This window comes from Haliotis cracherodii, unplaced genomic scaffold (assembly GCF_022045235.1).
Source record: "Haliotis cracherodii isolate W230 unplaced genomic scaffold, xgHalCrac1.p SCAF_14, whole genome shotgun sequence".
Taxonomy (NCBI): Eukaryota; Metazoa; Mollusca; class Gastropoda; order Lepetellida; family Haliotidae; genus Haliotis; species Haliotis cracherodii.
The window spans coordinates 39,633,076-39,645,686 of NW_027266269.1; the positions used below are offsets into that span (position 1 = coordinate 39,633,076).

The 12,611-nt window shown below is 38.6% G+C and overlaps 2 long non-coding RNA genes and 1 pseudogene across 2 annotated transcripts; 1 reads left to right on the forward strand and 2 right to left on the reverse strand.

The window, feature by feature from the left end:
- The window catches only part of LOC139460441 (uncharacterized), a 49,517-nt pseudogene extending 37,843 nt beyond the window's left edge, over window positions 1-11,674 (reverse strand).
- On the reverse strand, window positions 2,572-6,956 carry LOC139461249 (uncharacterized). Its single transcript, XR_011652882.1, has 3 exons — window positions 6,829-6,956; window positions 6,448-6,531; window positions 2,572-3,012 (listed from the first exon to the last, which is right to left on the reverse strand). It is a non-coding gene; the product is annotated as an uncharacterized lncRNA (long non-coding RNA).
- On the forward strand, window positions 7,107-9,510 carry LOC139461251 (uncharacterized). Its single transcript, XR_011652883.1, has 3 exons — window positions 7,107-7,335; window positions 7,773-7,863; window positions 8,539-9,510. It is a non-coding gene; the product is annotated as an uncharacterized lncRNA (long non-coding RNA).
- Window positions 11,675-12,611: the final 937 nt, after the last annotated feature.

The following is a 12,611-nucleotide window of genomic DNA, read 5'->3' on the forward strand; positions in this document are numbered from 1 at the left end:
TTATTGGAATTGATTATGACTTATGTAAAACTTTTCATTGATAGAAAAATACCTACCCTCGAATTGTGACATATTTTGGAGTTTCCACCATGTTCACAGTTCATTTCACTGTTTAGGACAGTCACAGATGGGAAATATACAGGATGTCGGTATGACCCGTTCCGCTGATGCGTGTCCTTTCAGTGGGAGTGATTCTGAAACGAAATGTTCTCATGTTTATAATCTTAACACGAAATCCTGTGTCGCTTCAGAGAACGTGAAACTTATTTCACCCCCGATTGTCCAGAGTGAGTGAGTGAGTATGGTTTTACGCCGCTTTTAGCAATTTTCCAGCAATATCACGGCGGGGGACACCAGAAATGGGCTTCACATATTGTACCCATGTCGGGAATCGAACCCGGGTCTTCGGCGTGACGAGCTTTAACCACTAGGCTACCCGACCGCCCCCCGATTGTCCAGACCCGTGGGAATGCCGGGTAAGAACATAGAACCTGTTGCTCCTCCTGTGCCGTATATAGATTGAATAAGTCTTCAGCAACCCGTGCTTCTCGTAAGAGACGACTAACGGGATCGGATGGTCAGATTCGCTGACTTGGCTGATTCCATGCCTTCGTTTCCTCATTGCGTGGATTGATGCTTATGGTGTCAATGACTGTCTGGTTCAGACTGAATTATATATAAAGTGCCTTCAAATAGATGGACTATTGCTGAGAGCGGCGCCGAACAACAAACACACTCTCTGCACGTCCTAAGCTATATCGCGGCGGCCAGGACACCCAGTATCTGAATGCACAAGGGCCGACGATCCATGCCATGGAGGAGTATCTCCCGTTTGTTAGACAGCCAGTTGTCAGACACCTTAAAACAACAACGTTTCTGGTCGAGTGCACAGCACGGCATCATACTGCTATCATACTGGCATCATACTGGTATCGTACTGGCATCACACTGGCATCATACTGGTACCTCAGATGAATAATATGGATTGACCCGTAGGTCTATACTCAACAAAGTGTTAAGTGTTAAATATTATTTGATATCATCTCATAGATAATGCGAGTATCATTCATAGCACTATAAAATGTAAATGATATGAATATTATATTTTTTTTATATTTAATCAGTGCTGAGCAGGACTGTTCCATTATAGCTGTGGGTTTTGCCCCAATTAACCCCCTACTCCACTGTCCAACAACTGTCTGCCCAACGAAAGAGAGATAACCCATGGAGGCACTGTAACATGCATCAACACCCGATAATCTATCATTGTCACCTCTGCAGCTATATCCTCGATACGACCATTCAAAGGCAAAACAATCTTATACAACTAGCAGATACTTGATACTTTCCAAATGCTAATTACAGAGGAATCACCTAACCCAAATGGAGGTTAAGATTCATGTGATAATCACTCCCCCCCCCCCCCCCCCCCCCACCACCACCAAAACCACCACCACAGCAAAAAAAATGCAGTTTCCGGTATCCGGATACCTGCCGGATACCACCGGACACTTACCCAAAACGCGTCCGGGTATCCGGTGGCAGAAACCTTGCCGGATACCAGATCCGTGGTATCCGGCATGGACACCTCACCTGAAAGTATGCCACCTGGAATCCGGGTATCCGGCACCGGATACCTCACCGGATACCTCAATCTGGGTGTCCAGGGATCCGGCACCGGATACCTCATTCTGAGTTTCCAAAAACATGTCACAATTTGGGGGGTGCATTTTGTTCAATTAAGTGTGAAACACCTAAAAATATATTGGAAACTAACCATGAAAATTGAACATTGCTGAAGGTATCCGGCAGGTATCCGGCAGGTATCCGGATGCAATTTTTCGAGATGTCTTTCTCCTAGTAAATAATGTTAGCCTGGGCATAGCAGATAGCTGTAGTAATATTCTGTGTTATTTTGGTTGTAAATATCCCCTTAAAGTTGAGATCTATGGGCAGGTACTTTTGGTGAAAACATTTTTCAAATTCATATATATTTCATTTTAGATGTTCAGCGTATTAAATGAAAAGCATTCAGTCCTGGTATGATGGTATCCTTACATTTCATCTTCATATTCCCAGTTTGTTCTAGCTTCTCGTGGTTGAAGCGCTCGATTCACCACATCGGTACATTGCTTGGTGTCACCCATCATGATATTGTTGGAATTTTGCTCATAAAGTGACATGACACCATATTCACTCTGACAAAACAAATGAAAGTCATTGGCTATGTGCTCACTTGGGCCTTTGTTCCTGGTGAGATTAAAAGATTATTTTGGAACTGTATCAGTACTTGTTACATCTTGACAGACGAGTTTCATTGAAGTTTGAAACAGAATATCATTAACCCAAATGGGTGCATCCACAGAAAACACCTAATAAAGTACCGGTACATAAAAACATCAATGTAATTTTTCTACTGACATGGAACTAAAAACTTCATTCAGTGAGCTGTATTAATTGTTGGAAAACATTCAGGGCATTAGTATATTTGATATATGTTAGCACCTATGTTATGAATGATCAATATCATATTTCTTTAAAGAAGCAAAACAAAAAAATTTGTTAAGATAACAAATCATATTTATTGATTTTATGACATTTCATTGGTTCAGTAACCAAAGGTGTTTGCAAGAACATTCAAAAACAGAAACAGATGCTTCAATGCCATTTTCTAAATAAACAAATCGGTCAAATCTCAGAAGAATTTCAAGGGAGAAGAATATCTAAAGTCAATTATGTTTGTGCAGTAAACCACAAAAGTCATTCAGATTTGTATAGTCAGCGTCAGTGTACACCACATAAACATAGTCTCACTGCTGTGGTATTAATTCCTTTAGACTTGATTAATGTCGTAATAAAACAACCTACAGAATCACACTGATGTGGCATTAGTCATTCAGAATCATCACTTTCTGAGGTGAACCTGCTAGTTGTTCTGGGGAGGATTATTCATCACCCTGAGAGTCCTTTGTATGACTTGTCTGATCTGGTGTCATTGTGAAATCCAGGTGCCTGAAACAATTTATAACATCTTTAAGATCTTGTTATTAAAAATATAAGAAACACACATATATTGACAAAGGGTAAAAAGTTGGTTTCTCAATGAGTAAGGTAATGACAGTTTATCAAGCAACTGTTAACCAAACAATGTTAATCAATGTAAAAAAGCCATAGCAAACAGTAAATTTTACAGAAAATACAAAATTGTAATTGATCTTCTGAAAACAATTCCTGTAGTGCCATAAGGCAGGCTCACCTGATTTTTTCTCAAATGTTTGCATTACATCAAAACATAAGGAAGGTTAAACAAGGCAATGCAAATTGCATAAAATAGGTTCTTATACATAAAACAGAACTACCGTATTTGATGTAATAAGCGCCTCGCTCTAATAAGCGCCCACGGGAATATTTGCTAAAATATTGTCTCGTTAACAATCCCAAATAGCACCCTTTCCAATTGATCAATGTATACAAGACTTATTTATTTGCATATAATACTCATTCGTGTGTGATATGCACCCTTAATTATGGGGAATTTCATTCTGGAAAAATATATTTGTCGTACATTAACATTTCAGGCTGCCAGCATAAAGCAGGAAATTTTGAGAGCGCCCTGGGCGCTTATTCTGTCGAATACGGTATTCATAATTATCAAAACTTTCAATCACACAAGTAATGTAAGTGATCTCAAAATATTATATAATGAGTGTGCAAGTTAGTATAGTTCCACACAGCTTTTAGCAATATTCCAGCAATATATCTGCGGGGACACCAGAAATGGGCTTTTCACACAGTACCCATGTGGGGAACAGAACCCAGTGCTTCGGAGAACGCATTACCCACTAGGCTACCAAATACAAATATCATCTCAAATACAAAAGTAAGTAACATTAGGATTTCATACAACAGATATTTTCTCCAAATATCAAGTCACTATACAACTGATTGAATTACTGATTAGAGAAGCAAGGACATATAAATGTAGCAGCTGAATCAGGCTTAATTTGAATCGTTCCTTGCTTCAGTTGCAATGGGAGCCACATTGAAAATAATTATCTCACTTATTATTGATAATTAATATCTACCATTAATTGGTAGGCCAAAATAGACACTGATACAAAAAATCAACTGAAAAGAACCACCTGAACAATCGACTAAAAACTATGTATATTACATTTGGGGGACCTTATTTCGGCTGCTGGCAATAGCATGGGCGGATACAGAGGGGGGGTTGCTGTGGTGCGCACCCCACTTTTTATTTCGAAAATAAATCTTTATTTCTGTATAAATTTCCACCAAAGACAATAAATAGCTGTAAAAAAGCTGTATCCGCCCATGATTAGTCATGAGTAAAATCATTATCATATTTTTATCATTTATCCTATCTTTAATTAAGATTAACAATAACGGGAAAAGCTGCCAAATATATTGGTCAAGTGTAATCATAATTTAAGTAGTTCTATTTGGTTTTGGAACTTTTCAAGGGTCATTGTAAATATATGTGTATTCCTATTTGAATACTCGTTTGATTGTTATAAAGTTACACAGTATTGCATCTATCGTCTGTTTCTAAATACAGTGGAACCCATCTTTGACTTGTGTGACATAATTGAATCATACCCCAAGTGCATTGTTATGCATCTGCACAGAGTGGTCAAAGTCCTTGTCACACACATAGTTTGCTACAAGGCAGAATCCAATAAGTACAGTTGAGACATCAGGTTGTATCCAGACAAACTGTCTGATAATCTCAAGTATGGTCTTGGTAGGATCAAGGGATGTAGCTAATCCTAAATAAACATTAAACAAATGACATAATCTCTTCTACAGAACACTTGATCAAAGCCTGCCCCACCTTTGATGTTTATCATCTTGTTACGCTCACAACAGCTCATTAGCAAGATGAACTCAATGTCAACTCATGGTGGATTAGGGATTAACAGGGCAATTAGTGTCAGGTGGGTATTATCACTTGCAATTATCTGTTAATTACTTAATTGAGTAGTGACGGCTTAGTTAGTTTCCAACCACACTGACAAGTCAGTTTACAGTTTACTAGTAACATGTTTCTGTGGACCAAGGAAATGTATCTTGCCAGATACTTAAAAAGTTCTACTCATAAGTAATAAAATAATGACAGTTTTGATATGCAATTCTCCCTACAAAGACATTTAACATTTGATATACATAAACTGTCTGTTGAAACTATGATGATGCTAATATACAAGTCGCACAAAACAACTAATTCATATACTGGTACCTAGCCAAACATACATAATTTTTATACGCGTATGCACATGCTTGTACATATATACCTCTACTGGCACAGCACACATACAAACAATCATTAGATGGATGTAATCGTTGAAAAAATATTTTACATACACAAACAAGTGAACAGATTCTGTAATAGCATGGTTAATATTGGGAGATGTTTAAGCATTTCCATTTTCACAGAATCGAAGGCATATCCTTTCAGGACTCAGATCAGCTTGTAGTGATTTAAATTCACATAAAAATGATTCATGTGAAATGACCTATCCCGCACGTGTGGCACCTGTTATAAAAATACCATTCATTACTTATTTGTGTGTCCAAATTATGCTATTATTAGAAATAATAGGTATTATTATACAGCATGGATATAAGAAAGCTTTATATGGAATTGTTGAAAATTATGTACAGGAAAACATTGAAATAAATCAATCAATACGTGCATTTATCTCAGAATCTGGTAGATTTAATCAATATGGACTTCTCCTTCATTATCTAATTATAATCAGATGATTACATTATTGCTCAACTGATAGTTTGCAATAGTATAGAATTAGTATTTTATTAATAATTATTTTGTATTTGAGCATCATTTAGATAAGCCAATGAAATAAATATATGTTTAAAACACATGTAGTAGAACATATTGCAATAGTTAAGACCCGAAAAGAAGTTATGTGTAGGATCCTCAAAATGGTATCCACAAGAGCAGGTTGTAGAATCATGTTGGTGTTTGTTGTTTAACTCTGTACTCAGCCATATTCCAGCTAAATGACGGCGGTCTGTAAATAATCAAGTCTGGACCAGACTATCCAGTGATTGACATCATGAGCATCCATCCACACAATTGGGATACAATGACATGGATCAACCAAGTCAGCGAGCCTGATCAGCCGATCCATTAAGTTATCTCTTACAACTAGCATAGGTTGATCATGTTGATGGGGACTAACTTCAACCTGGAATCCCCATGTGAGTATGTATGCGGCTGTTAGCTTTGTTTGATGTTTAACGCCACACTCAGCAATATCGCAGCTATGTGGCAGGAATCAAACCTGCATGGGTCAAGAGTGAACGCTTCAACCACTAGGCTACCCCACCACCCAAAATTCCCCCATGATAAAGTTGTCATCATGGTTATTGTTCAGCTAGTTCAAGTGAAAATGTTCATACCCTTAAAATGTCTTATCTTCCACTTCACGATGATCTCTGATGCAAAACTTCCCTGTCATTAAAGCTGTTCTTGATTCTTCACATCTGGAAAAATATGTTGAGGCTATTAATCATCTCACAGAGTAAAGGGAGTATATGAAATAAGACAGTGAGTCACATTAGCATACAAATTATCCAGTTAAAGTAAACATATTTCTTCATTATATACATAAGCATATACTAACATATGATAGACAGGCTACTTGTTATATAAAAATATAATTATATCCTGATACATTTACTTACATGTTGGTTATGAAAGTTAATGTGTCACATGTGACAGGCTTACATGTGGTAAATTACTTTAATACGTGATCATTGTAATATTCACATATTCCTTACCTTAATGTGTCACTTCAGCTGCCAGCATTACCTCAGCTGCAATCTCAATATTTGGCCAGTTTTGACGAAATGACCGATTGTGTTCAGTGTATAAGCTGGGCCTCGTCTCTAATATAACTTGGCGCAAGTTGACGACGCGCATAGAGAGCCGGGAACTAGCTTATGTCGTGTTAAACTAGTTCCCGGCTCCCTATGCGCGTCGTCAACTTGCGCCAAACAATATTGTGATATTAGAGACGGGGGCCCAGCTTTGTGTTAACCCGGAACAAGCCAATTTACCCATATTCCCCTGCGGTCCAGGGCGCCATTTTAGAACATGGATGTAAACAAACCTCGTGTATAGATATACACCGTGATGCTTGATTACGATAAGCTTACCTCGTGTATCGATAGATTGTTCTCATTCACCTCCACCACGGAAATGCCGGCCGAAGTTCCTCTGAGCCATCCACAACGCGGAAGTCAACAGTATTTGGAAAGGCGATTGGCAGCAAATGCGGATGCCAGGTACGTAGCAGGGCTTCGTGACCTTATGATTTCCGTGCAGAGATCTTATGGAATGGATTGATTTAGATATTTTCCTGCTCTACATACTTTACTGTAAACGCCAAGGGTCCTTTTTTTAGTATTATGGTCAACTGTTTGTTATGACGACAAGGATTTGCATAAGGGGCGTAATGGATTTGTGGTCAAAACAAGATGATCCAAATTAGATCAGCTTTTTATAGATAATGAAGAAATGTACAAAGATCTAGGAACGATTATTAACTCTAAACTTTTGTGGGATGCTAATACAGACTATAATTTACAATAATGGCCACCAAAGACTTTACTTTTTTTACGCTTAACATATTTTTATAATTACACTGTTATGTCCTTGTTTTGTATAAGCTTCATAATTAAATAATATATTTCTGTAATGTGAATGCTACTTATTTTTGCAGAATGTCTGGATAAATGAATGAGTCAGTCATCTGCACAGCATCAATGGAAAAAGGGAAGCAATGAGGAACAAGAGAAGAGTAGCAGTGAGTGGTAAATATTTGAAATTATTCTGTTTGGTTCATCATGTTCATGTAGCTATTCTGCAAATATTTCTTCAGTTTGCTTGTTCTTTATCACCTGTTGGCATGGATGGCCTAATTATCAAAGGCACCACAACTTGCTGTGCATAGTTGCATCTCTTGGGCTTGACAGAAACCAATGGTCGTGGGATTGAATCGAGGGTAGCATCATACACTTGCTTGTGGGTTTCATCAAAGTGGTAAACATGTAAGACCTGCATCACTTCGGGCTTTCTTCCCATTTCACTCATTTAACACCACATCCAACAATAGTTCAGCTAAATGACAAGGATTATAAATAATCAAATCTCAAATCTCAACTAGGCAAACCAGTTATGAGCTCGATCAAGACGCACCGATGATGACTGTTATGGACAACATCCCACGTTATTGGGTACGATTACGAGCGATCAATGAGCCCACTTGCTACCTCATCTATTACTTTGGCTTGTATGGCAAGCATTTTTAAGAGATGTCAGTTAATGATTGTTTCAACTCATCAGCATGGAACAATATATATCTCAAATGTTTGGTATATAACAAAACTCAAAGACGATAAATTAAGTGAATTTGCTGCCTTTTATCTGTAAGTACATGTTGCAACGATTCTTTTTTATTGCTACAATCTTTATACATAATTTTGCAGAAACTGAAGTCCAGCTTGAGATACCCGGATGACTGGTTGACAGTCTGGAAGGACCCTTCCAGATATCAGAAGTGATAGGCAGACAGTGATGAGGAGAATCCTGTTATTTCAATGGGGGCCTACCAAGAAGTTATATCCCAATTGACACTGGGACACACTCACACAGGCTGGTCTGGCTAATGTGAGAAGACCAGCCAATGCCAAGTCGGAGTGGGACCCTTCAAGGACGTTGAAGAAATTATTGTCTTTGGCCATGTGGTAATCACTTGAAAGGAATGATGTTTGCGACTACTTGTCTATAAATGTGGACCCAAACACCAAATAGAATTTTCACAATTCTACTAACACAATGCAACAGGGATAGAGCCGATCTGGCCTCCCCTCATCCTGGTTCCTGTTTTTCCATGGCAATATAGAAGGGAAAGGATATTTGAGGGCAAGTAACTCTGAACTGGTGAGCATGGTCTGCTTATGCTTTCAAGCGAACAGTTATCCCACTCTGTTATGAGTATTGAAGAATAGGAGGAAATTGCATACTGCATCAGGAACCATCATGTGAACAATGTTCAGTGTGTGATATAGGCATATAAATAAAAGAAATTGATAATTTGTTTGTTGTTTATGTTTCTTTAGCCAGGTGTGTAAATGGGGATTTTCCAATATTTTGCCTCACTTTGATAGCCATAGTTATCGGATGAAACCATGCATTGCTTGGACATCTTTGGAATAACACATTGATCTGCTATGTCAAAGGTCAATGTCATAGCCAGACAAAAAAATTGTTAATGGCCAAACTCTTCCTTAGGGCAGGGATAGAAGTTGGCAACAGGTCATACACTTACTTTTTATCCCCCCGGCATATAATACGGGGTGATGTAGCGATCAGCCAGTCTGTCTGTCCGTCCGTCCATCCGTAATCATTTCCTTTTCCAGGGGAAGGATTCCCAAACCATTCAGTGTATTTGATCGAAACTTGGCAAATCTATCAGGCACATACTGAAGTGGTGCCTTTCGATATTTTGGGATTTTTCTAAAAAAAATTTTTTTTTTTTTTTTATGGAATGACGTTGGACATAGACTCAATTGGGGATGGGGTTCGTTTCCGGGGCAGAATTCAAAAACCATTCAGTGTATTTGATCGAAACTTGGCAAAGCTATCAGGCACATACTGAAGTGATGCCTTTTGATATTTTGGGATTTTTCTAATTTTTATTTTTTTAAATTTTTATGGAATGAAGTTGGACATAGATTCAATTGGGGATGAGGTTCGTTTCTGGGGCAGAATTCGAAAACCATTCAATGTATTTGATCGAAACTTGGCATTCATATGGATGCGACCATGGTGGATCTTTTGTGGATAAACAATGTATGCTTCTTAAAGAACTTTAAACTGTTGACTCATTACATACAGAATTGCACATTTACTAGTGGTTACTTTACAGACAGCTGCCGGGGGGTTATGTCATCTTTCTGATGACTCTTGTTCTCTAATGTGCCTTTTCCTGCAGAAGTCTAAATAACTCTTATACATATAGTTGTATATCATTGTCATATGTTTGTCAATGTTATACTGAATGAAGCAATTTACAATTGTTTTTGAAATAGTCGCAACTGATATTGAAGGTCAAATTAGCTTTCAATGTCTTTCAGTAAAAATGTTCACAGTAACTGAGGAACAGCTCTCTGTAGTGTGATGAAATCTGGTACATGTCACCCTCAGAGTGAGGCATATTGTGTTTCAAAACTTAAATGAAGCTGGTATGCTCGTAACAAGTACTTGTACCTTTACAAATAATCATATTATCATCTCACTAGGACCAAAGGCCAAAGTGAGCACACAGTCGATGAGTTTATACTTTCACTCAGAACAATCTGGAAGTCTGAACATGAAATTTAAGGGTATCATCATACATGTATTAGAACTGATGTTTGTTCATTAAACAGCTTAACATCTAAAAAGATTGAAAAAATTGTCTTCTCCAAAAGTACATGCCCATAGATCTCAACTTTAAGGGGATATTTACAACTAAAATGACACAGAATGTTACTACAGCTATCTGATATGCCCAGGCTAACATCATTTACCAGGATTAAGACATCTCGAAAAATTGCATCCGGATACCTGCCGGATACCTGCCGGATTCCTTCAGCAATGTTCAATTTTCATGGTTAGTTTCCAATATATATTTAGGTGTTTCACACTTAATTGAACAAAATGCACCCCCAAATTGTGACATGTTTTTGGAAACTCAGAATGAGGTATCCGGTGCCGGATCCTTGGTATCCGGTGCCGGATCCTTGGACACCCAGATTGAGGTATCCGGTGAGGTATCCGGTGCCGGATACCCGGATTCCAGGTGGCATACTTTCAGGTGAGGTGTCCATGCCGGATACCACGGATCTGGTATCCGGCCTGGTATCTGCCACCGGATACCCGGACGCGTTTTGGGTAAGTGTCCGGTGGTATCCGGCAGGTATCCGGATACCGGAAACTGCATTTTTTTTGCTGTGCACCACCACCACACCCCCGTAATCTAGATAATACAGGCGTCAAACCGGGAATCGTATCCGGAGCTTCGGCGTGATGAGCAACACAGAGCAGAGTCCCTATTAGCCTCTGTCTGTCTCCGTGTGTCTTTCTCTCCGTCTCTCTCTCTCTCTCTCTCTCTCTCTCTCTCTCTATCTATCTATCTCTCTCTCTCTCACACACACACACACACACACACACAGAGTCAACTATTATAAGTGAACAATATAAAACACTCACAATTTAGTTTAAAATCCTTGAACTGCCCGTAATTGAATTCTAGAAAAAGATGCTACTAAGTAATTTGATAGTGCTCAGATTCTATGTTAACAACCGAGGTGGATTTTTATTCGTCACATTTCAATCCAAATGTGTAGCAAAGATGGCGGATACTACAATGTACATCTGGTTTCGGTTTAATCTGACCTGGTGGAGATCACTCTAAATATAGACAACACTACATACGTGTATTTAGATGTCCATTAACTTTTAATGTCGATTGTTTTCATTAACGCAGGAAGTCTTGAGGCTTGACAGAAATCTGGTTGTACTTACATGTTGGCGTAGATCACCCGATCGACAGTGTAGGTGTTCGGTGCATACAACAACCACAGCGAGGCTTGTGTTTATTTATGTCCTTGTTGTATTGACTTGTAATTATGTGACACTATGCTATGCACCTACCACAACAAATTACCTCCCTTAGAGTGGTGTATGCTCGACTAGCATTCCCCGTGATGTTATGGTATGTTACAAGCCTTAATTAAGACAATACTCTTACTGTAAGAAGAAATAAATTATATTAAGAGTAACACCCCGCAACCCTTAATGTAAAAAAAATCATATTTTGTTACATTAAGGGTTAATATCGTACATATCGCCCCTTATTGTAAACGATTCTTATCAACAAGTTTGATTTGAAATATAGGGTAAGTTTTACTATTTTCCCATTTTCCATTGCTTTTGCTCGGTTTCCTAATAAGCGACAGCGTTAGAAACTGACTTTGCTCAGATCTGAGAACAGAGGGGCTTTTATAAGAATGACAAGCTCGTTATTAGGGAAATGCCAGCTTCTATACTCTCGAAGGTGATGAGCATCCGATCGCGACTCACGTGGAGCGGGTACGGGTGCTGCGGTCAAGGTCGAAGGTTAACTCGGCCTCTGGGAAATAACAGGGTGGCCAGGGCTGTTACAGCTAGTCAACAGGCAAAAGCATATCTTACATCGCTTGGAATATAGAAGTCTTAAGCAACAAAGTGTCCGATATTGGCTTTGCTTTTTTTGTATCTCAACAGGACATTGTTGCTTAATATGAAATATAGTCAATAGAAAATGACTTTTACCAGCCACACAATTTGTCCCAGTTCGGGAGGTACCGGGGAGGAATATTGGTTTTGATGAAATATTCACTGGTAATATATGTTGTTGATGTTCGACACGGAGAAAATGCTATCACTATTCTGCTTATTAAAAGTATGTTTGGTTTCAGAAGAGATACATTATGTGTGTTTACATATATCCATGCGGATAGATCGACCAGGTGAA